The sequence below is a fragment of the Lathyrus oleraceus genome, chromosome 6 (assembly GCF_024323335.1).
Source record: "Lathyrus oleraceus cultivar Zhongwan6 chromosome 6, CAAS_Psat_ZW6_1.0, whole genome shotgun sequence".
Taxonomy (NCBI): domain Eukaryota; kingdom Viridiplantae; phylum Streptophyta; class Magnoliopsida; order Fabales; family Fabaceae; genus Lathyrus; species Lathyrus oleraceus.
In genome coordinates, this window is record NC_066584.1 from 113,420,880 (window position 1) to 113,448,252 (window position 27,373).

Here is a 27,373-nt window from a genome sequence, read left to right on the forward strand (position 1 = left end):
TGTGTCTGTTGAACCTTGAGAACATACGGTATTAGCTGTCTTGACATCCTTGAATTTGTTATGTGGGAAGAACCAATTAATAAACTTATCCTCAAGTTAATTCCAATTGGTCATAATTTGAACTGGTTAGTCTAACACTACTACGGAAAACACATATAATGATGGTTGCACGTCCGTTGTTAGGTAGCGTGTTATTGTATGTGTGTTGGTTTCCACAATGGATATGTGATTATGGTTATAAGCTAAGTGGCGCGCTACCTATCACAACGGTTATATTAAACAACCATTGTGATATATACTTAGGTCATGGGTTCGAAACCCATCAACAACAATTTTTTTGGAACATAATTAACATTTCAACTCGGTTACAGAGGATAACCGTGTAAAAAGTATCATGATTTTATTATAAAATATGTAGATTGTTTGTTTTTACCTACAACTCACTAAACATATACAACCATTAAAATTGATGTAGTAGATAATAATTTGAAAATTTTAATTATTCCTTGAAAATAACTTAAACGAACCACTGTTTTTCAAATTGCATTCATATAATTCATCTCTTGCTAGTTAACATGTAGTATTTTATTCAATGCCCCAGGTTATTTAAAGCAACAGTTTATTCATAGTTTATTTTGAAAAGCATCAATATGTTGACTAATTCAGAATCATCATTATCGTTATCATCATCATTATTTTAATCAATGATGAAGATTATTATGATGACAACGATGAAGATGATTCAATTTCTTAAAAAAATTGATATTTTGCAATATGAATTAATAGAGAATGAATTGTTACTTTGAAGAACCTAGGGAAATAAACCAAGTTTTACGTGTTAAAGAGCGATAGATGAATTACAAGATGCATGCAATTTAAAAAATATGTTTGATCTAAGTTGCATTTCAAATATAACTTAATATTCAAATTTTTATTTTCTAAATCAATTTAAATGAATGCATATTCAATGAAGGGTTAGTGAAATAAAAAATCTATATACATTATAATAAACTAAACAAAAACATACATCAACAATAACAAGATTTATCAACAACAACATCAATAACATACACTTATCAATAACAACAACAATAACACAAACCATTTATGAACAACGACAACAATAACAACAAAATACATCAATATTTATCAACAAAATGATAAGAAAAAACCTTTCATTAAAAAGATTTATGGAATGATCTGAAGTTGATCTACTTTGAGTTGTTATGAAGAAAAAATATAAGTCAGATGAAGCTTCTAAAATAGCTTAATACTGCTTATATTGTTTCTCCATAGTAACACAAATTAAACCATTTATGAACCACACCCATAGTATGAGTTCTCTTGAATCAGATTTTGAAATATGTGAAATTCTGGTATAGTCAGAGTTCAGATGTTCTACACGAAGTCATGACATCTGATCCAACATTGTTACTAATACATCAAGACAGTTATAAAAATTAAAACCCAGTACTCATATGCACACAGTCACAGATGTCATGACATCTGCTACTATACCACCATGGACAGAAGAACATCCAGTTTTGTCCATCTAGTACAAAGACACAGTAGAGATCAAACATAACACTTATGTTTATTGATCCTGCCCAGTTATCAGCATGATGTCTCAACGTTGATTTGAACATCACCTATTCCAACATTACAGAAGTTTGAACTGTAACATACCAATCAGTCTATACATCAGTATTAGCAGTCAATTATGAATGTCATAACATTCTGTTTTGCATTCAGACTGCAGGCTATGTGTCAGGTCTGTTATTCCCTTCATAAATAGACTAACACCAGACTGAGTTATAACAGACAGAATATAGTGTGCAGAAGGTAAAAACACCAGTAATTGTTAACCCAGTTCGGTACAGCATTACCTACTCTGGGGGCATACCAAGCCAGGAAGAAGATCCACTATTAGCAGTATTAATTCAGAGTTAAACTCCCTTGTTTACAACTCTTCACTTAATCCCTACCCAATGCAATCTATACCTAGGCACTCCTAGATAGAAACCTCCATTTTCTATTCCTATCACTACAATTACAATGTAATGTTTAAACAACTTGAACATGCTTCACAACTTTGTTCAAGAACATAATAACTCTTGCCTCCAGGCTTTGAGTTACAGATAATCTCATGCTTTCAAGCACTGAGAAACACCTGGTAACCTTCCCACAGGTTGGGAGGTTTACCTCACACACACCTCTAATTTTTACATTGTTTGAGGCTTGCAAAACCTAGGTTACAATCTGCTATTTATAACCTAAACACCCAACTAGGCTTGGACATCTTGAAAACCCTAAATCTATTTTACAATCAAATCTTTTTATAACAGTTGTATAGATCTCCTTGGAAAATAAGTAAATCTGGTTGTAATCCATGATTGAATGCGCCAGCTAACCATATCTTCAATCATCCAAAGATTGTCATTAATTGTGCAATCACAAAACACCAGACATTCATACTGAATGTTCTGTGTACAGGATGTCATGACATCGGGTCTGACATCCTAGAAAAATCCTGCATAATCCAATTTCCTTTTATAGCAGGTACAGCCATATCAGATACCATGACATTGTGTATATCATCTGAAACAATCCTGCATGAACATGTCTTCCATATAAGCTCCAACAGGTACAACCAAATATCAGAAGCCTTGTCATTCTATGTGGCATTCTGAAACAATCCTGCTTGCACATGTTCTTTAACTCTAGCAGGTACATAGGATATCTCATGTTAAGACATCACACATGACATCTTGTGAACACTCTTTGTTTTACCAAAATTGCTGCCAACACTTAGAATCAACAATATGCTTTAAGAATGTTAACCCCTATTTTGAAAATATAAATTAGCATTAACATAAACGGAAACATGACCCAAAAAATGAAGTAAATCATGCCAAATGAAAAAACACTTTTTAAGAAGAATTAGTGTCATACATGAAACATATATGAAAAGTGTATAAAGCTAATGAAAAAGATTACCTTTTAGTTTGAAGAAGGTCATCAGGACGAGTTCATACATTGGAAGAGAGAAATGTTAGGATTTTTGTTTTGAGCAAAAAAGAAGAAAACAGATGTACAAGAAGACGAAAGAGAAAGCGGGTGAACTTTATTACCTTTAGGTTTAAAGATGCTAATGATGGACGAGTTTTACACATGTGGAAGAGAGCATTGTTAGGGTTTTGTTAAGAGAGTGGCGACTATTCTGAGGGAAAGGTTGTAACTTCGCTTCATAATAAAGTGAAAATATATATACCGTGATAATATGCAAGTAATATTCACAATGGTTTTTGATATTAAACGTGATGATAAGTCTTTTTATTTTAATATATTTATAAGAGTATAATGGAAACCTAGTTTTGTAACGAAAAGAAGAAAAAATTGTTGGTGTTGGGAATTAAAGCAAGTAACATTTAATATATCACAACAGTTGTGTTGAAGGACCATGGTAAAATTTATTTTAATAAAATATTAAAAAATTAAGGCGAGCGAATATCAGTTATTACTATGGTAATTTAGGCGTCTATAGTAATATGGTTTTACCAAAGGTATATTTTATAATAGTGTAGATACCAATCTTTTACCTTACCGATCAAGGAATGAGGAAATAATCTCATGAACACGGTCTCTTCTTCTGTTTCAGATGCTCCAAGGGTATCGACAAGCTCCTATAACTTGGTGAGATGAGTATACGGATCTTCATGATCAATTTCAGAAAACAGATTCACATAAATAATTTGAAGCAATCCAATCATCATCTCAGTTTTTCTGGTACTGATTGGAGATTTGATAATATGCGCCAATTGTCTTGGGTTGTTGTGACACGAAACTATCCTCTTATGTTCAACCCGAATATGCTCGCCTATAAATTGACCATCCTTTGGTTGAGCAGGCGTAACTTTCTCTTGTTGAGGAGATGTTGAAGAAATTTAAGTAGAAGTTCCCTCTTGTTTATTCCTTCGCTTGGATAGTTGTATGTGTTTCCTTGTTTTGTTGTTGTTTCTTGGGTAGTTCTTTCGATCTTGGGATAAAAAAGCAATAAATCGATTGCAAAATTGCAAACATAACCAAAATAAGTGAGAAACAGGATGGGTAAAAATATATATACATTAACAATTGCAAAATTGCATAAAATTTTATAAATTGTTGCGATGCTTGTAATATCTAAACGACAGTCCCCAGCAACAACTCCATGTTGATTTTAGTAATCAAAAGTAAGTATTGTTTGTATCATATCTACAGGGTTTTAAGTGAAGGGTTTACTGAATAATCGATTGCGTAAATTAAAGGAATTGTAAAACGGTAGATGTTTGGGAAAATAACATATAGATAAGTGTGTCGGGATTAGATTTCATTAACCTATATCGCATGTATTCTCTTGATCGGCTGTATGAGTCCTAGTTATTAATCTTTATTATCAAGTATCACTTGCCGACATCATTTATGTCTAAACAATGGCGAGGGTTCTACCGTATTGTTTAAATGACGATCTCTCAAACTATTAATCAATATGGTAGCATTAAGAGTCGATACAAGAAGTGAATATCAAATTCAAATCTATGTCTAGAATTTAACTTTTGATAGATGATGATCTTAAGTCAAGATTCAAAAGGTATTTCTCAACGGCAATTCAAATCCATAGAAATAACATGTAAATGAAGATAACATCATTATTGGTTCATAACTAAGTTCATACAATAATGATCAGAAGAAATGCATACAATCACAGTCGCGCTAAGTGTCACACCTTTGCTTCACCATAAAGCAATCTTACATGTCAGCACTATTAAACTGCCATGCCTCGCTTAGCCACAAAAATCCAGGCTAAGCGAGCTTTCGCTACAACGGCGCTCAGTGCACCAAGCTTTTTGGGCTTAAATAGTTTTTCTTCATTTCTCTCGCTTCAAGCATGCTTGAAGCATAACTTTATGGATTTGTGCCAATTCTCTTGCTCGAAGTGTGCTACAAGCAAAACTCTATGGAATTTCCTTCTTTGCTCGCTTCAACCATGCTTCAAGTTCCAGCTCTGCATTTTTCTTTTCCTCGCTCGCTACAAGCTCTCTTAGCACGCTTGCTAAAATTTCCTTTCTTTTTCTTGCCTCCCACTCTCTTGCTTGGACAAGTACCTACACAATGAGTTGGAATTATATGAAAATTTCATCATTCAACTATTATCCTAACATAACTAGTATCTACACAAAATATGGGGGTTTTCATACTCTTAGCTTGTGAAATAGGTTAATAATAGAAATGATTTCAAAGTGTCATGCACCATATTTTGCCACTTATTAAGGGCTTGCGCCAATAGTGGTCTTGTTCAAAAGCTCAAGTTATAGTTGATGGTTGTTAGGGTTGATCATGTAAAAGCTCAAAGTTTATTTTAGTAAATCTCAAGGGGAAACTCTTGGGAACTATAGTAGGCCAAGTGTTTTTTCCTTTTTTTCGGTTATTCTGAGGCTACTACTGTGTTTATTTCTTATACTAACATAAACTTATTTCAAAATCAAATGTTTTTATAAATCCCTTTCGTATATCACAATAACTCGCCCCCTGCCTCTTGTGTTAGGGTTCACTTGGTAAATATCTGAATTCAAGAAAAGAGGATCCACATTGACTGGATAATCTTAGAAAAATTAACTAGAAGGCCCGATGTCAACTCAAAACCCTTAAGGATAACATGTATACTCCACTAATTCTCTATAGAAGGATCGGTCAAGATTAAGGTATCATGTGAATATTAAATATGGTAAACTACCAAATTATAATATCTTGCCCTAAATCCAAAGAAAATGTGCAACTCAACCACCCTACTGTACCAATCACTAAGCCCCTCGACCACTATGAGGAACATGAATTAAGCTAGATTACCACCTTATTTCAAGACTCTTTTAATTCTAATTTCTTGGGTAGGACTATTATTCACCAACACTGCAATATTTCTAACAAATGCATAGGATTTCATCGAATATCTCCAATTATCATTGAGCTTGAATCATATAAGCCTATAATTTAGAAAACTCTTGCTAGTTGAATCGTTCAGTGTCTCAAAATTCACCGTAAGAATGAGATATGACTTTTTAGATATCTTAACCAAATCAATCACCTCATTGATAACCACCACATTATAAACCAACATTTTCCCTTTGAGAAATTTGGGTTGATTAGGGGAAATAAGTTTATCCATCACCTTCTCTATTCTAGAATCCAACACTCTTGCAACCAACTTGTATAAAGATCCCACCATGGATATAGGTATGAAATCACAAAACTGGGATGGAGATATAACATTAGGTATTAAAGTTACAAAATAGGAGGAAAAACTTTGAAGAAGTGATACAAAACAATGAAACTGATTAAACATAATCCCCCAAATATACCCTTAATAAGCTCTAGAAACTTTGTCACAAATAAGAAATTAAAACCATCAAAAATAATGCTCTTATTGATATATCACTGAGTCACTATCCAATAAAGCTCCTGAAGGAGAAGGGGATTAGTAAAAATGTCACCAACCTTAAGGGCTAAAATGGAATTCCTCATGCTTCTGCTACTAACAAGGACTTGAAAAAACTAGTATTAACATCACCTTCCTGAAGCAAAATAGCTTTATAACTTTAAAGTAATTAATAATCTTTGATCCTTTATAAAAACCAAAGTTCTGCAATGGCTTCAGTCATATCCTTAAACTCTTTCTCATATAAAATCCTCCAATGAGCCAAAGAATCAAAATTATTCACCACCTCTCTAAAAGACACAATATGAAAATCAAGATTCCCATATACCAATTTATTTCATACTCAAGCTTGAGATATTTGAATTTATCCATTAAAACTAAAGATTTCCAACCATAGGCGATAATACCATACCATGTGATATGGACCAACTTAGAAAGATTATTATGGGCTAGCCCATGATTGTTGAACCTAAGAAGCTTAGGATTTCACACTTGATCAGAATACTTGAGAATATCAAGTTAATGGTTTGAAACATCCATAGTAATTTCTCATTTATACACTACCCTTTAACGGTCCCACCACTAATTAGACAAAAAAAAATCAATCGGGCCTACTAGTTTTCATTTCATAGGTTTGTGCCAGGTGAAATTATTTCCTAAAAGAGAAAGATCAATCAAATATATACTAAAAATAAAAATAATGAAGGTTGTACAATCAATATTCCCATCATAACTAGAAGAACTACCTCCACTGAACTGTTCACTAGAACAGAAGACAAAATTGAAATATCCCAAAGCATGCCAATCTCTACTCCAAGATTGTCTTTACGCAAACAAAGGTCGATCCACATAGCCCTTTTATCTGCCAAGACACTCTTAGAGTAAATGTTAACCACAAAATAAATTATTGGACAAGTAACTTCAAGAACAAGAGGGGGTGAATTGTGGTATTCAAAATTCACAATTAGTTTTAGGGTTTTGTTACTTATGATACAAATTGTGTTAGTATTCATTAAGATCAGAGTAAGTTGAACAACATACTTGTAAAGAAATAAAGTAAATTGTAAAAAAAAAGATAAGGATATAGAGAGATTGCACTAGTGATTTATCCAGGTTCGGCCGAATGTTGTCCTACTCCTATCCCTAAGACTTCTTCTTGAGATTTTGACTATACACTTTGAGATTTTATAGGTCATGCCCACAAATCTTGATACAATCCGATCTTGAGATTTTACAAAGGCTTACCCCTAACCAAAAAGAAGATTTTACCCAGGTCAGGCTAACTAACGAAATTAGAGATTTTTCAGGCTTATCTTAATAAGCAAAAAGAACATTTTCGGCAAATTTCTAGAACAAAACGATTGGCTTAAGGTCCAAATTGATTTGGTAGTTCAAAAAACTCTTTAAACATAATGTGGAAGTTTCCTAATCAACTAGCTCAGGCTTGAAAATATTTTAAAGAGTTTTGATAGTGAAAAAAGGTTTTCAAATGAGATTTTAAGTGTGTGTGTGTGTGTGTGTGTGTCTGTGTGAAGAGAGAGAGAGAGAGAGAGAGAGAGAGAGAGAGAGAGAGAGATTTGTCTTAGTATCTTAGGAGTTACTCTCCTACTTTCACAAAACTCTAGTCACTCATATAGACACGACTATACAACTTTTCACACTTCCTCTCTTTCATAACTCTGGAACCTTCAAGATCCTTTCTAGAATTATCGATCATATAAGCACTTCAATGGAATATTGATTTGTCTACTTGATGAGTCTTGTGATGTATTTAGGTTTGGTCACCATTACCAGAGAGTTAGAAAGTTGTTACCGTCGACTTCAGGATTCATTGATGTTGTCATCATCAAAACACCAGGAAGGTTCTCAACATAATCATCAAACTTATACCTGAAAGCACATAGATCCATATTTTACCCATTGTTAATAATGACAGCACATCTCTCAGGGATATGGGAAAAGCGGGGGTTTGAAGCTCAAATGTTAGGGCTCGGGGTTCAGATGTTGGGACCTGGTTCGTATGAATAACCAAAGAGGAGATTCACGAGTTCAAATGTTGGGACTTGGTTCGTATGAATAACCAAAGAGGCGATTCACGATTTTAGATGTTAGGACTTGTAATTTACCAAGCCCAGAGTGGGGCTTAGAGCTCAGATGTTAGGGCTCGATTCAAGAACCAAATGTTGAGTTGGTAATATGCATAGTATTACGTCGTGTCGTGAGTCGCATTACATATATTTGCATATTATTGTAAATGGGTGTGAGCTTATGGTGATGTTGGTCGTGTATTGAATGTATGACATTTTGTATGTTCCTCTACCTTTGCATTCATTACACCATTTACATTAAACTTTATTTCTCACCCCTTTTGCTCAATGTTATCTACCATGGACATCTTGTAGATAATAAGAAGTAGAGTTTTGTTACTGTGAATGGAAGATATCTTTTTGGAGCTCACCCTTATTTACTTTGTCATTTATCGCTTTTAGTCAGTTAAATTCTCTAATGTGTAACATCGGGAACGAGGCATTTTTATTATGTTTTGAGTTAATACTTAATTATATGGTTTAAAGTCTAACACTTTATTTGTGAAATTGAATTTTAAGTTGTTGTTATGATCATTTCTGTTACATGTTGTTAAATGTTTTCGAAGGTTTTTGGACGGTTATCGTAGTGACACCTTAAGAGTATACTTTACTTCAGGGTTTAGGATATTACACCCGTCACATGAGTAGATAACATACTTTACTTTCATTGAGAGTATACTTATTCCCCTTTGTCATAATCAAAAAGGTGGAAAACAATCAAAGCACATATATCACATGTTTTCTTAAGTATAAAGAACATGTTAGCTTATAAAGAGATGGACAGGAACAGTCTAGAGTAAGGCATAATAAAGAGACAAGAGCGAAGATCTTACTATCCAACTTTGACATCAAACAAATTTAAGCTTTGAATAACTTCTTCCCCTTGATATTTTCTCGAATAGAACTCAAAATCCTAATAAGCTTTCTAAGCCGAGAGGAAACTTTGAGGTCTACTTATTTCTTGCTCAGATTCCTTCCAAGAGGTAGTCATTTCCCTTTGGGGAATATTTGGATAACCTCTTTTCACCCTCCTTTAGACTGATATTGGGCATAGGTGTACTGCATTTGGCACCCCTTTTCTCCAAAGGATATTAATACTTAACCAAAGGATAATAGAAAATAGATTTAATTGACTAAGCAATTAATAAATCACTTACTGGATAGTCAATAAGAGTTTTCCAAATTTTCAACCTCTTTTAAGTGCACAACCTCAAAACCTCAAGATGACTTAAGAAATCTCCCCCTTTCAAGGGAATGACAGACTATCGTCGATTTTCCTTCTCTCATAGAATTGGAACAATATAACATATTTATTTCTTCAGTTGTTTGACTTGAAGAGAAGTCGTTGATATCATCATCTGCATCACAATTTGACTTTTCTACCTTTGGTATCCAAATCGTTTTAGGTCCTTTGATGTTAGTGGAATACATATTATGAGAAGACATATTTATGTTTTTACGTTCACAATTATCTTTATGAAATTATGAAGGAGGATGTCCTTTTTTGATCTCATGTATTTTCTTAATAATACAGAATAAAACAGTATGACCATCTTTATTACAGTAATTGCATTTTAGGATTTTGCATTTAGATGTTGGTTGGGAATTACCAACATTACTAAAGCCTTTACTATTTGTAAGACCCCAATTTTGTCCCTAAGATCCCTCATGGCATCATATCATATCATTCCATTGCCTCAAGGATCATTGTGCACCTTGCTTCCTTCCCTATGGGTGGGTTATCTTTTTGAGAGTGATTCTTGATCACTAAGCATGTTTGCATTTGTATGTCATTGCTTTTCTTTTATCACTAACCAAAAGTACAAAAATATGTCATCTAACCTTTGTCTTGCAGATGAAGCAACCACAGGTCAAGGCGGTCAAAGGCAGTCATTGAGCAATAGATGGTGGCCATGCTTGAGATTTGGACCCCACAATCATTCACAAGAGTTCATATGAGCTATGATGTTATTTTGAAGCAAAATCCCAAGTGGTAGAGGCTTGAATTTCATCAGAACATTTCCCAGTCAACTGAAGACCTAGAAAGTCAACTACAAAGTCAACTGTGGATTTGGAGGTGGGAAGTGATTAGAAATACTTCATTCATGTTCAAACAAGTCTCATTTGACATTTCAAACATCAACCTTGAAGAATTTAAAGTCAGGTCAAAACTTTCCAAAAATAGAAAGTGACCTATAATTTGAATTTGCCAAAAATGGAAAGGTTTTAGTCCAACTTCAACTTCAAATTACATCATCAACAAAGCTTCAAATGAAATTTTGTTGAACATGAAAATTGTAGATCTTTCTCTCCCATTTCCAAAAAGTCCAAGATCATCAATTTCTCATGTGTGGTTAAGGAGATATGATCAAAACATGGCAAAGTATGCATGGAACTTCAAATGGACATAACTTCTCAACCAAAGCTCCAAAATGGATGGCTCTTTTTGCATTTTGTTCATCTTGACCTCTACTTTCCAAAACATCCATTACATGACATGAATTTCACTTGCATGATCATGTGCACATTCATGAAGTTTTGAGATGGAAATTCCATAAAATCATTTTGGTGAATTATGAGCTTACAAAACCACTTCCAAAACTTGCATGGGCCTTGATTGAGTGAAAATGAACCAATTTCGTGCACTGTTCACACATGCATTTCATGCATAGAGGTGAAAAACCAATTTGCACTTACACTCCATAACTTGCTAATTTCACTTGCATTTGATCTAAACCTGATTAGAGCATGATTAACATTGCATATATAAACTAAAACCTAACTGTTTTCAGCATTAACATGAGAATTCAGATCTAGATCCAAAAATTCCTCAAACTTTTCTCTCAAATCTTTTTGAAATTTCTTCAAACAAAAGCACATTCCATTGCTTGATTCTTGATCCTGAGGCATTTTGGAGTAGAATTGCACGTGGAATTGAAGCAATTGGAGCCACATTGAGGCATGCTCGAAGCTTAGGATATCCATGGTGATTCCAAATTTTGGTGGATTCGTGCACTATTGAGCTTCATTTTTTCTCTCAATCACCTATACAAGCATCATAGAAGAGTTTTGAAGCATTGCCAAGGCTTGTAGCACGCGATTTCCAGTTCTGCACTTCAAGAGGTTATAAATCGATCTCTCTATTTCTCCAAATTATTGTGATATTATTGTAGATCTTGTTGTCCTGGTTATGCTGAGCTTTGAATCGTGTGAAATGATGCTTTGTACATGAAGTTCTGCTAGTTTAAAGTTTTGATGATTGAATCTTATTTTCTTCGATCCGTGCGTGTTTGGTTGTTTTTGCATGAAATAATTGTGGATCTTTGATGTATGTTGAATGCACTACATGATGCTGTGCTTGATTTCAATTTTTGGACATGTTTGAAATTTTCTAGAAAATCCAGATGAAGATCATGATGATCTTCATCTTCAACCTTGATGTTCATGCGTTTTCCAGATTTGCTGCGGATTTGCTTCCATTTAGCTACGAATTTCAAATTTAGCTACGAATGTTGTTGGCGCGCTAGGGTTTAGACTAAGCGACGTCGTTTTCAATTGAGCGCGCATATTTGAATCTGGTAGTGGTTCGATCCTTGGCTGCAGCGAATATTCAAATGCTTCATTCATTTTCTCTTTTCCCTCCACATTATTCCATGCCATGCTTCACATGCTTTTTATATTTGTTATCATCTTTAAAAAATCATATCAACTTGAAAATTCATCCAAATTCACTCCAATTTTTTGCATTGTGATCCTTATTCTGTCTATTATTTTTTTATCATGATTTTACAAGTTGTGCTTGGCTGGATAATTCTTTGTGCTAGAATGTTTGAACATGTATGCTTATTTGACCTTGCCATGCTTATACCTTTGTGAAATGCTGGTCTTTAATCCAATGATTCTGAAATTTTGCATGATGAAACTAGACACATTGCTTGACATTTTGGTGTTGATTTGGTATTTTTATCAATTGTCATTTCTGTTTTATGATTGTTCTAAGTTGGTGTGACAATTTGTGTCACACCTTTTGATGTTCAACTTGTATGATGTATTTGCCATGCCAAATGATCTCCAATTGTCCTGATTTTTTGTATGATGCATATTATGGATGTTGTGAATGAGCATGAATTTTGTTGGAATTATTTGAATCATTTCTGATTTAATTGAGATTTTTCATTCTGGTTGGTCACATATGAGCTTTAAAATTGCCTTGAACTTCATTTGATCATGAAATGCTTTTGGTGAATGATATTGATGTGAGGCCTTTTCGAATGTTTCAAGATGTGATTGAAGTTGATTCATGTTAAATTTCAGCTCCTGTTTTGAATTTTTTCTCCACCTTTGACCCTAGGCTTTCACCTAGTGGTTTGTGGCTTACATTTGAGCTTTTATTTCAGGTTGAACATCCAAGTTCCATAGTTGTTGATGCTTCCTCACTTGAGCATTGATGTTTGCCTTTGATTACTAATCTTTGTGTGTTTTGTAGGTTGATGTTGACTCATTTGAGTTTGACCTTTGGCTTACACATTTTGTACATTGGGATTGTTTGTTGCTTATTGACTGTTGTTTGATTGTCTGAGTATTGTACTGATTTGTTTGATGTTTCCACAGGTACATAAGTTGCTTTAAGTTCATTTGAACTTTGCTTTTGCTTGGTTGCTTAACCACTTAGGTATAATCCCTAATCTTCATGTAATCTGGAAGACCTACTGTTATTGGTAGGCACCTGTCTGAAGTCCTCCTTAAGAGGCAATGTTTGTGCTTGTTTAACTTTGTGCCAAGCAGGAAAAGTCCTCTTATGAGGCAATTGGCAGATAAAAGAGATGTGTAATCCATCTCCTGCTATTCAGTGTGTCATTCACCTTGCTCACACAATGTGTTGATGCATTGTGAATACTAACCCAAGATTTTATAGAGTCAATCATTTGTGGAGAAGAGTTCCAACTTTCTGAACTCCCACACCTTCTATTGTTTAAAGCTCTCCCAAGCCAGGGATAAGAGCTATGAGGCACACCCCTCATCTCCATTTCATCTGCTTCACCCTAACTCTCAATGTTAGGGTTAAGAGCACAAAATACCCCATTCCAGTTGGCTGTAAAGCCTAACCTTGTCTGAGCCTAATTGATTGTATATAGTGTGTGCTAATTGACTTGCTTGTTTGCTTACTTGATTCATCTGTGCATATTTGTTTGAGTGTGCCTTTGTGCATTTATCATCATTAATTGTACATCATTTCATGATCATTGTTCATATCTTTGTGACACTTTTGCTTGTCCATTGAGGAGTCAATTGTAAGTCCATTTATTGGCAGTTGTTTCCTATGATCTGGAAGGAGTTGGGACTAAGACCATTGATTGGCATCCTATTTCCTTTGGAGTCGAGTGTAAGACCATTTATTGGCAACTTGTTTCCTCTTGCTTGTTGCATTTGTTTTGCTTGTTGTATGTGAGGAGTCAATTGTAAGTCCATTTATTGGCAGTTGTTTCCCATGATCATTCTTTGGAGATTGGTATAAGTCCAGTTGATTGGCATCTGGTATCCATTGTTTTGTTTTGTTTTAGGAGATTGGTGTAAGTCCATTGATTGGTATCCGGTATCCATCTTTGCTTTGTGAGATTGGTGTAAGTCCATTGATTGGCATCCGATATCCATTTGCTTTGTTTATTTGCTTATTGCTTATTGCCTATTCCAAAGGAATCACTTGAATCATCTACATATGATCTCAAGAGGTGAACATCTAAGAAGTTTTCCTTCCTCACCCTCCCACCTTTTGTTTCTTTAAACCTCCATTTGCATGTTAACCCAAACTTGAAACTATTGTGCAAACATTTTGACATGATTCCAAACTAGAAACCTAGGCCTTAAGCCTTTGATTTTTCAAACTTCATTTTTCATAATACTTCTTTTGAATTGAATTCTAATCATACTTTTACCCTCTTTTTGTGAATAAATTCTAATTGATTAATTCCACTCATTCAATTGTTTTGTGGCTTTGTCTATTCCTGATAAGTTTTCATACATTAGCCATAGATCTCAATTATCTTAGTGGTTGATGTTAATCTCACCTTTTGTCCTTAGTGATTGAATTGTAAGACTTCCTTGCTTATTATAGGGTTAACCCCTCACTAGCAAGTTGAAGTTATTCTCACATGGTGGACTTGTGGTTGTATAAGGTTGAGTTTTCTCCCGTGGATAACGAAAGGCCTTAGGGCTTTTGTTTTAAAATCAATTCACCCATATTTTGGAAATCTTTTAGCCGAACTACGAGGTTTTGATCCTGTAAAGGTACGTAGGCAATGGTTATCCATCCAAACACAAAAATAATAACTTGTACATTCTTTTCTCATCCCTTCAATCATGTTTGCACAATAAATATTTCATGAACAAATAACATTTCGTACAACAAGTGTGAAAAGGGCTCCCTAGGAGTACCTAGAACGTTTTGGGTGCCTAACACCTTCCCATTGCGTAATTAACCCCTTACCCAGATCTCTGATCTTTTCATTAGTTTTCTATGTGTAAAACTTCTTAGGCTTTTGTTCGCTTTTTAGCCATTCCTTTGGATAAATAAAAGTGCGGTGGCGACTCGATTCTTTGTATGCTTTGCTTTTGGTTTAACCAATAAATCATAAAGTGAAGAATACACCGCTACAGAAAAGTGGCGACTCCACTGGGGACACTGTATCCTTGGTGGTATTGCCTACTTTTCACCCTTGTTGTGTGATATTTGTTTATTTGTAATATGACATATTTTTGTACAATTTGGGATGACTGTATTGATTGTAATGATTGAATTGCTTGATATACAATTGTTGTTTGCTTGGTGATCTCTGTGAGATGAGTTCTATACCCGAACTCGAGTGCACCTTAGGATAGGAGAATGGCATAGTCTTGTCGACTTGTGTGGAGTATTCCTTAGCAAGTTGACTTGCGAGTCCATTCACTTGGTGGAGGTCATGTTGGATTAATAATGTCACACAAGTTATTTGTGGTTAGGCATTATTCTTTCAATCATGTGCCTTAGAAGCCAAGGACCTTAGTTTACCAAGCCCATCTTGGCCTATTTTTAGGACGTAGTGCGGAGGTCGTTCAGATGTCAGATCTGATGCGATTGTTACGCGATACTACACTCATAAGAGTCTCTCTTGAGAATATTTTTGGAATACGAGTATTCGTTCCTCCGATAATATTCGAAAGATGGGATGATGACTATGGGAACCTCTGGTAGAACATGTTCGGCAGGTTTAAACCATAGTACACTCCCTTTGGGTGATTCTTAACCGAGACTCCATGCTCGTGACTCTCAACAAACCCGTGATTCATGGTTGAGTCGTTCAGATATCCTTAATATCAATGGAACCTGGGTTTTGATAAGGTGAAAACCATAATCCACCAAAATGAATGATTGATATTAAAGATGATTGAGCCGGTTCATGTATTGTTAATATCAATGGAACTTGGGTGTTGATAAGGTGTAAACCATAATCCACCAAAATGGATGATTGATATTAAGGATACTATGAGCTTTCCCATGACCGTTGTCTGGTGTGTTTTGCTTGATCCTTGAGTGTGATTGCTGCATTCATTCATTCATGCATTCATCTGCATTCATGTCATCAGAAAAATCAGAAAATTTTCAAGGAACTTAAAGGGTTTATTTGCAAAATTTTCAGACATGGAAAGACCAAAAAGGCATACAAAGAAGTACAGCTTTAGACAGCCCGATGTGAAAGAGTTAAGGAATCTGACATCTTATGTACTAGATCCCTTGGGTTTCAAAGCACGTTATGGGAAGCTTCTGCCTCTGTTGACTACTCAGGTTGATGAAAGGTTGATGAGTACTTTGGCGCAGTTCTATGATCCTCTGTATCATTGCTTCTCTTTTCCGGACTTTCAGCTGTTGCCTACGCTTGAGGAGTATGCTCATCTTTTGGGTATTCCTATTTTGGATCAAGTGTCGTTCAGTGGCTTAGAGAGTATTCCGACTTCTCGAGAGATCGCAGACTTGTTGCACATAGATGAATCCCTGATTGAAGCGCATATGACCACTAAAGGTGGAATTCAGGGTCTTCCTTCTGATTTCCTCGTCGCTCAAGCTACCGTTTATGGGAAGACCATGAGTGAGGATGCCTTTGAGGCCATATTCGTGCTGCTCATCTATGGATTGGTATTGTTCCCCAACATCGACAAATTTGTGGATGTGAACGCCATTAGGATCTTTTCTGTTCTTAATCCCGTTCCGACTCTGTTGGGTGATGCCTATTTCTCTTTGCATCTGAGGAATGCAAAGGGTGGAAGAGTTATTGTGTGTTGTTTGCCTCTGTTGTATAAGTGGTTTATTTCTCACTTACCGCAGACGGTCGCTTTCAAGGAGAACAAGGGATGTCTATGGTGGTCTACGAGACTTATGTCTCTCACTAATGATGATATCTCTTGGTATGATCGCGTGTATGATACAGTTCAGATTATTGATTATTGTGGTGAATTCCCTAATGTGCCTCTTCTTGGTACATGTGGTGGGATCAGCTACAATCCTATCTTAGCACGTCGTCAGCTTGGGTTCCCCCTAAAGGATAAACCTCATAACATTCTGTTAAAAGGTGTGTTCTTTCAGGAGGGTAAAGATCCCCAAGGCCTGAAAGCCAGGATGGTCCGCGCTTGGCGCAAGATTCACAAGAAGGGTAGAAATGAGTTGGGTCCGAAGAACTGCATTGCTTTGGAGCCGTATACTTCTTGGGTCAGACAGAGAGCTTCTGAGTATCTTATGCCATATGATTATCCGAGACCTACACCGTTGGTTGTGGCTGGGCCTTCAACCCTCCCTAACCAAGGCGTAGAGGAGTTGAGAGACGAAGACCTTTCACGTGCCTGGATCCGTGAAAGAGAAGAGTTGCTTCAGCAAATCAAGGAGAAGGATGCCCTGATCGAATTTCTCGAACATCAGGTGATAGATGATCTGAATGATACCTGGACTTCTCTGCTTCCTCAGTCTTCTAAATTCTGGAAGAGGAAGTATGATCGACTTGCTAAGGAGAAAGCGGATATGGAGGCAGCATATGAGAGAGAGATCAAGAAGCTTTGTGTATCTCGTCTTCCAGCATCTCGAGCTTCTAGGGATCCATAGGATGTTTATTTTCCTTTTCCCTTGTAATAATCAACAATGCTGTACTTCTTTGTCTCGAATATATATTTGATGAGATATTCTTCCATATGCTATTAAATGTTTAAATATTCAAAAATTTGCAAATGATACCCTAAAAGTTCCTTGAAATAAAACAAAGCATAAGCACGAGCATTGCATGCATCATTTTGCATAAGCAGGTGTTGTTCTGGTCTTCTTGTCTGTGGCCTAACTCTGTGCTCTTCATTTATTTTGAAGACAAGTTGACTCACCGGTACTATACTAGAGCCAATTCTGCCAGAGTGATGGACCAGTTATAACAAGAGAACAGAGAGCTGAAGGAAGAGGTCGCTAGACTGAGTGCTCTGATGGAGCAGTTCTTGGCTGCTCAGAATCAACCATCTCCACCTCCTGCAACTCCTCCCCAGAGGACTGTTATATCTGAAGTGGTTTCTTCAACCGTGCCAGCTGCCAGTGCCCACTTCATGCCAGCCATGCCAGTCGGGTTTCCGTGGGGTATGCCTCTAGGTTTTATGCCTGATATTCCAGCTCCTACTTTTGCTTCCATGTCGGCATCTAGCCCGGTCCTTGCAATGCCTCCTCCTGTCGTGCATACCATTCTTAGGGTAGACGGCACCATCTATCATTCTGAGTCGTCTGAGGGCCCAGATGTTAATGAGAAGATGGAAGCTATGAATGACCAATTCCTCGAGCTCCGTAAGGAATTGAAGACCCTCCGAGGGAAAGATTTGTTCGGCAAGTCTGCTGCTGAACTCTGTTTGGTTCTCGGTGTGAAGATACCCGTCAAATTCAAAGTCCCCGACTTTGAGAAATATAAGGGGAACACCTGCCCTCTTAGCCACCTGGTCATGTATGCCAGGAAAATGTCGACTGAAACTGATAATGATCAGCTTCTGATTCATTATTTTCAGGATAGTTTGTCTGGTGCAGCTCTTCGTTGGTATATGAGCCTTGATAGCGCAAACATCCGATCCTTCAACGATCTTGGCGAAGCCTTCGTCAAGCAATACAAGTACAATGTTGATATGGCTCCTGGCCGTGATCAACTCAGAGCCATGTCTCAGAAGGATAAAGAGACATTTAAGGAATACGCCCAGAGGTGGCGAGAGTTAGCAGCTCAGATTACTCCTCCGCTGGAAGAGAAGGAGATGACTAAGATCTTTCTGAAGACTCTTAGTTCGTTTTATTATGAGCGGATGGTCGCGAGTGCTCCCTCTGATTTCACCGAGATGGTAAACATGGGGATGCGTTTGGAGGAAGGTGTCCGGGAAGGACGGTTATCTAAGGATGAAAGCTCTTCTAAACGATATGGGGCGTTTAAGAAGAAAGATGGGGAGGCACATGTTGTGCAATCCCATGCTAAACCTAGAAGACCCTCTGACAAGAGGAAGCCTGTGCGTCATGCCAGCAATCAGCATCAGGTGGCTCATATAGCACCTTTCTTCAGAGACAATCAACAGCATCAGCAACAACCTCAGTATCAACAGCAACATCGTCCACAGCAACAGGCTTACCAGCCTCGTGGCAGCACCAGTAATCAGGCTAATTTGAATTATGATAGGAAAAAGATCACTTTCGATCCCATTCCTATGTCATATGCTGAGTTATATCCCTCTTTAATAGAGCGGAAACTGGTTACTCCCAGAGAGCCTCCGGCTGTGCCTGCTAACCCGCATTGGTGGTACAAGCCAGATCAACATTGTGTTTATCATTCCGGTGCTCCCGGTCACAATATTGAAAACTGCTATCCATTGAAAACCAAGGTTCAAGACCTTAATGAGGTGCGGCATTCTGAGCTTTGAGGACTCATGCCCCAATGTTACGAAGAACCCATTGCCCGATCATGGGAAGTCGGTTAACATGGTCCAGGGTTGCCCTGGCAAATATAAAGTCAAATATGTAAGCCATATTCGACAGTCATTGGTCCAGTTGCATCATCTGCTGTGTAATTACAGTCATATGGAGCACGACCATGACAGATGTCGTATCTGTTCTGTTAATAGATTGGGTTGTCGCCAAGTGCGCAAAGAACTTCAAGAGCTGTTGGATGAGGGTACCATTGAGATTCTTCAGAATAGAAATGTTGATGAAGATGAACCAGAAGTAAATGTGATTTCTCCGGTGTTCAAGCTTCCTGAGCCTGTTGTCATCCGTTATGATGGTAGCAAGCCGAAGGTCTCTCCTTCTCTGGTTATCAAGCCTGCAGGCCCTGTGCCTTATTCTTCGGATAAAGCTATTCCTTTCCGATATAATCCCGTTGATGTGGAAGATGGAAAAGAAGTGCCGTTGCCTTCAACCTCTGTGGTTAATATTGCTGATGTGAGCGGGTTGACCCGTAGTGGTCGCGTGTTTTCAGCACCTAAGCCTCAGGCTAGAGCTGTTGCTTCTGATTCTGTTGAGCGTCCGGTTGGGACTGCAGTGAACGTTCAGAATCCGGCACCTGTTGCCAAACCCTCCTCTGTACAAAAGACTCTTGCTTCTTCTGTTGGCCCTAGTGGCATTGTAAATGAAGAGTGTGATGAGATGCTGAGGCTCATCAAGAAGAGTGAGCACAATGTTGTAGACCAGCTTCTACAAACGCCGTCCAAGATCTCCGTACTATCTTTGCTTCTGAATTCAGAACCCCATAGGGAGGCTCTGCAGAAAGTATTGGACGTGGCCTATGTCGACCATGACGTCACTATTGAACAGTTTGACAGTATAGTTGCAAACATTACTGCTTGCAACACTTTGAGTTTCTGTGACGCTGATCTCCCTGAGGAGGGAAGAGACCACAACATGGCTTTACACATTTCTATGAATTGCAAGACTGATGCCATGTCCAACATGCTAGTGGACACTGGGTCATCTTTGAATGTATTTCCAAAGACCACTCTTTCGAGATTGTCATATCAAGGGCCTCCCATGAGGCAGAGTGGTGTTGTTGTGAAGGCTTTCGATGGGTCGCGTAAGACCGTGATTGGGGAAGTTGATCTCCCAATCAAGATTGGACCAAGTGATTTCCAAGTTACCTTCCAGGTTATGGATATCCACCCATCTTATAGTTGTCTCCTTGGTAGACCATGGATTCACGAGGCTGGCGCCGTGACATCCACCCTACACCAGAAGCTGAAATTCGTCAAGAATAAGAAACTGGTCATGGTAGGGGGAGAAAAGGCTCTCCTGGTTAGCCACTTGTCTTCTTTCTCATATATTGATGCTGAGGATGAATTTGGAACTCCTTTCCAAGCTTTGTCTATTGCTGAGCCAATTGAGAAGAAGTCTCCTTCATTTGCTTCCTATCGTGATGCGAAACTGGCCATTGAATGTGGTGCAGTTGCTGGTTTGGGGAAGATGATCGAGCTTGAAGACAACAAGTCCCGGGCTGGCATTGGCTATTCTTCTGGGGCATTCAACAAGCAAGGGCTGTTCAAGAGTGGAGGTTTCATCCATGCTGATCAAGCTGAAGAAGCTGCTTCTATTTTGGAAGAGGATGCAGAGGATTTGAGCAACTTTGTCATCCCTAGTGGTGTCTGCCATAATTGGGTCGCTGTGGATGTTCCTACGGTCATTCATAAGTCAGCGTAATTTGTTCGCTTTGTTCAAAACCCTTCTCCCATGCCAAAAGGAGAAGTGATGACATTGTTGGCAGCATTTATACAATGATATTTCATTCAATTAATGCATTGTTAAACATTTGTTTTTCCATTTGTTTTTCCATTTGTTTTCACTTTTTGCTTTTGCATGAAATCAGTGATCACAAAAAACCCTAAAAACAAGAATAAAAGCAATCTTTTCATCTGCATAATGATTTGCTTGTTTGAATTCTAAAGTTTTTTATTATCCAAAACCATTATGCAGGTTGATTCTAAAACCCATTGAACATAATGATCCAACGCCATCTCCCAATTTTGAATTCCCTGTATTTGAGGCAGAGGAAGATGATGTTGAAGGGATTCCTGATGAGGTTACCCGTCTCCTTGAGCACGAGAAGAAGATCATTCAGCCGCATCTAGAAGATCTGGAAACAGTCAACTTGGGGTCTAAAGATTGTGTTCGAATGGTGAAGATTGGGGCACTTCTTGAAGAGTCTGTCAAGAAGGGGTTGATCAGTTTGCTACGAGAATATTCTGATATCTTTGCTTGGTCGTATGAAGACATGCCGGGTCTAAATACAGATATTGTGCAACATTTCCTGCCTTTGAAGCCTGAGTGCGTGCCTGTGAAACAAAAGCTCAGAAGAACTCATCCAGATATGGCAGTGAAGATCAAAGAGGAAGTTCAGAAGCAAATTGATGCAGGGTTTCTGGTGACTTCCACATATCCTCAATGGGTGGCCAATATTGTGCCTGTACCTAAGAAAGACGAAAAAGTCCGTATGTGTGTTGATTACAGATATTTGAACAAAGCTAGTCCTAAAGATGATTTCCCTCTACCACACATTGATATGTTGGTAGACAATACAGCTAAATTCAAAGTCTTTTCGTTTATGGACGGATTTTCCGGATATAACCAAATCAAGATGGCACCCGAAGATATGGAGAAGACAACATTCATTATACCTTGGGGAACATTCTGTTATCGAGTGATGCCCTTCGGTCTGAAGAACGCCGGAGCCACGTATCAACGTGCTATGACTACCTTGTTTCATGATATGATGCACAAGGAGATAGAGGTCTATGTTGATGATATGATTGCTAAGTCCCGAACGGAAGTTGAACATGTTGAGCCTCTGTTGAAGCTTTTTCAGCGTTTGAGGAAGTTTAGACTTCGCCTGAATCCGAACAAATGTACATTTGGAGTCCGTTCTGGCAAGTTGTTGGGTTTTGTTGTCAGCGAGAGAGGTATTGAAGTTGATCCTGTAAAGGTCAAAGCAATACAAGAGATGCCTGCACCCAAAACTGAGAAGCAAGTCCAAGGTTTTCTTGGCCGCTTGAACTATATTTCCAGATTTATATCCCACATGACTGCCACATGTGCGCCGATATTCAAGCTTCTCCGGAAAGATCAGTCTCTTGATTGGACCGAGGATTGTCAGAAAGCTTTCGACAGTATCAAAGAATATCTGTTTGAACCTCCGATCTTGTCTTCGCCTGTAGAAGGAAGACCTCTGATCATGTATTTGACAGTTCTTGAAGACTCGATGGGTTGTGTACTCGGTCAACAAGATGAATCAGGGAAGAAAGAATCTTCTATCTACTACCTCAGTAAGAAGTTTACTGATTGTGAGTCTCGATACTCTATGCTTGAGAAGACGTGATGTGCTTTAGCTTGGGCTGCTAAGCGTTTGCGCCAGTACATGATAAATCATACAACTTGGTTGATATCCAGAATGGATCCAATCAAGTATATCTTCGAGAAGCCTGCTTTAACTGGGAGGATTGCCCGTTGGCAGATGTTGTTATCTGAGTATGATATCGAGTATCGAGCTCAGAAAGCTATCAAAGGTAGTATCTTGGTTGACCATTTAGCACACCAGCCGATTGAAGATCATCAGTCCGTTCAGTACGAATTCCCAGATAAGGAGATTCTGTATTTGAAAATGAAAGACTGTGATGAGCCTACACTTGATGAAGGTCCAGAACCTGGTTCCAGATGGACGATGGTGTTTGATGGCGCTGTAAATCAGTACGGAAATGGAATTGGGGCAGTAATCATTACTCCTCATGGCACGCATATTCCTTTTACAGCAAGGCTAACTTTCAAATGCACGAATAACATGGCTGAGTATGAGGCCTGTATTATGGGACTGGAGGAGTGTATTGATTTGAGAATCAAACATCTTGATGTGTATGGTGATTCGGCCCTAGTTGTCAATCAGATTAAGGGTGAGTGGGAGACGAATCAGCCAGGTCTCATTCCGTATAGAGATTATGCGAGGAGGATTTCAACGTTCTTTACAGAAGTTGACTTTCATCATATTCCTCGAGAGGATAATCGGATGGCAGATGTGCTTGCTACGATTGCTTCGATGATTGTAGTCAAGTATTGGAATGAAGTTCCCAACATCACCGTGATGTGCTTGGATAGACCAGCTCACGTGTTTGCAGTTGAAGAAGTGAATGATGACAAGCCTTGGTATTTTGATATCAAGAATCTCCTTCAGAACCAGGTCTACCCGCTTGGGGCATCTGTGAAAGATAGGAAAACTTTGAGAAGGTTGTCAGGCAATTTCTACCTCAGTGGTGAAGTGTTGTATAAGAGAAATTTTGACATGGTTTTGCTCAGATGCGTGGATAGACACGAAGCAGACCTGTTAATGACTGAGGTCCATGAGGGTTCATTTGGTACTCATTCCAATGGACATGCTATGGCTAGAAAGATGTTGAGAGCAGGCTACTATTGGCTGACAATGGAGTCTGACTGTTACAAATATGTGAAGAAATGCCACAAGTGTCAGATTTATGCGGACAAGATTCATATTCCTCCGACACTTCTGAATGTGATTTCATCACCATGGCCTTTCTCTATGTGGGGAATTGACATGATCGACATGATTGAACCGAAGGCGTCCAACGGACACAGGTTTATTCTCGTAGCAATTGACTACTTCACCAAGTGGGTTGAAGCCGCTTCGTATGCGAATGTGACCAGGCAGGTGGTCGTGAAGTTTATCAAGAATCAGCTGATTTGCCGTTATGGTGTGCCAGATAAGATCATTACTAATAATGGATCTAATCTGAATAATAAGATGATGGAAGAGTTGTGCGCTGAGTTCAAGATTGCACACCATAACTCATCTGCCTACAGACCAAAGATGAATGGGGCTGTTGAAGCTGCTAACAAGAATATCAAGAAGATTATCCAGAAGATGACAGTTACGTACAAAGATTGGCATGAGATGCTGCCATTTTCTTTGCATGGTTATCGTACATCTGTCCGCACTTCAACAGGGGCAACCCCTTTTTCTCTTGTTTACGGCATGGAGGTTGTGCTCCCGGTAGAGGTGGAGATCCCATCAATGAGAGTCTTGATAGAAGCCAAGTTGACTGATGCTGAATGGATTCAGAGTCGTTACGACCAACTAAATTTGATTGAAGAGAAGCGATTGACTGCCATGTGACATGGTCAGTTATATCAGCAGAGAATGAAGAAAGCATTCGATAAGAAGGTCAAGCCTCGTGTGTTCCGAGAAGGTGACCTCGTTCTCAAGAAAGTCTTGTCTTTTGCGCCCGATTCCAGGGGCAAGTGGACTCCAAACTATGAAGGTCCATATGTTGTTAAGAGAGCCTTTTCAGGCGGAGCTTTGATGCTTACAACAATGGATGGGGAGGATTTCACTCGTCCTGTGAATTCAGATGCAGTCAAGAAATACTTTGCCTAAAAAAAGTATATAAAAGAAAAACAGAATAGCTCGCTAAGTTGAAAACCCGAAAGGGCGGCTTAGGCAAAAATGAGCGTCTCGGTGGAGAACCCGAAAGGGGGATCCAGGCAAAAGTTAGAGACATGAAAAAAAAAGAATATTTGCATCCCGTTAGATTGAGTACCTCACCCCGGGGCAATCTAGGCAAAAATTAGGGATATGGCAAGTAACTGCATCCCGATAAGACTTTCTGTCTCAACTGTCTGTTCGTCAGAGATTCCCGATTCGTCGTCGACTGAAGCTTCGAATACATCGAGATTCAAATTGGTAGAGAAAGGATCATTATGTTCAATGTAGCCCTCTTCCAATATATATCACTGATTTCAAATTTGTACAGATCTATGGAGTCTTGCCATTTGCAGGCTACCATTCCATCAAATAAATTTGAGCTTTTATCCAATTATTTGCACTCTTATTTGTTTCAATTCAACAAATGTTTTGCATGTTTTAATTGATAAAATGTCATTGTTTAAACAAATAAAAAATTTCAAATTGTTGTTTTAAACAAAGTGAACATTCACAATGATGACAGGATACTTAAGAATTTCTCAGTGCTCTCCCAAGGGTGGCACGATTTCCAACAGGGTAAGACATTTGTTCATATTCCTGGCATGGTTGTATCCTCTTTCTCCAGATTTGTTGTTGGGGTTGTTCCCCAAGCAGAGCTTTTTGTTGGGGGTGTTCCCCAAGCAGAGTGTTTGTTAAGGACTTCATGGTCCTCTCCAACAGTATTTCTCTCCTCAGCACAGTTGCTAGCAGAGTTGTTGGTATGATACACTTCATTTGTGCTATGTCTCCCCATCAGAGCGTTTGTTGAGGTTTTCACCTCTTATCCCTTCAGCAGAGCAGTGATTGTTTCCTTCTCGGCAGCCTGGTAGTTTTCTCTTGGGAGGCCCAACATTTGGTGGTTGATCCCCAGCTCTCTTCCTCATCCCCAGTGGAGCCACCAGTAGATTTGTGGTTTGATGGATTGTATCTATGTGATTTCCTTACAGAATCCCTGCCAGAGTTGGTATCTCCAACGGAGTTGGTATCTCCAACGGAGTTGGTATCCTCAACAGAGTTGCTTTTATGGCAGTTTCTGCCTGTTGAAAATATTTGTTTCCCCAGTGGGGTCGGTTGGTGATCTATCATCCATAGATTTGGTGGAGTCCCTGATTCTTTTGATCCCTAGTAGAGTGGCTTGTTGCAGAATCTACTTTTGTGTGATCTATTTTCCCTCAGTGGGTTTATCCCCGTTCGGAGTGGCTGACAGGTTTCCCCTGTAGAGTTGCTTGTGCGGCTAGATTCTACTTGTGTGTTCGGTTCTCTTCGGCAGTTCTTGCTTGTGCAGTGAACTCTTGTTTCCCAATTGATACTGAGGATCCCCCTGCAGATATCTCGGGATTTCTCCATTTCCCCAACAGATTTGCTTTTGTGGCAGTTTCTGCCTGTTGTGAACTTCTGTTCCCCAGTTGGGTTGATTGGTGATCCATCACTCAGAGATTTTTGTGATTTCCTTGATATCTCTGGTCTTTTATTTTCCAGCAGATCTTTGCTTTTTAGCATGTAGATCTCCAGCAGATTGGCTTTCCAGTTGGATTTCTTTGGATTTTCCTCTGGAAGTGTAGTACCGGGCGTTTGGTTCCTGGGCCCGTTTGTGTTAGATATGTCTGTTTTGTCAGCATTCCTCAAACATAAATCGCGCATGTTCATGCATATTTCAACATTCAGATATTCATGTTGTATTTTTTGCCATATATCTTTTGTTTGTTGTTTCCTGCTAATGGTGATATGGATCTCTCCAATAGATCTCTCCAAGCAGATGTCGGGTGTTTAATCTCTCAATATAGAGTCAGCCCCATAAGCAGAAAGTGTCTGTCTTTTCTTCTGCAGTTCCCCACTGAGATATATCCTCGTGGATGACGGTTTCTTCCGTTGCCTCCCAACACATATATTGGGATGGATTTTCCTATTGAGTTATATCCTCATTAGGAGGAGTCATGTTTCAGTTTGCCTTTTTGGTTTGATCCTGAATTGGCATTTTTCAACTGTCTCTTGTGCTTCCCTGTGGAATAAATGAATGAATTGCCCAGTAACCGGCAATAGTTCTTTTTATCCCCCAGCGGAATCTTTTGGGCCTCTACCCTTATACCGGTAGTTATAAGTCCTATGTTCCTTTTCCTCTTGGCGGAATTTGTGGTTATATACCTTTTATTCCTCGGCAAGAGTCGTTGGTCTTCTACCCAGTATTCGGTAGTTGTAAACCCTAATTTCTCCCCTTTGCAGAGTTAACCTTGTTGTTCATCCTAACCGATGATGGTTACTCTTTGTGGTTATCTTCATTCAATACT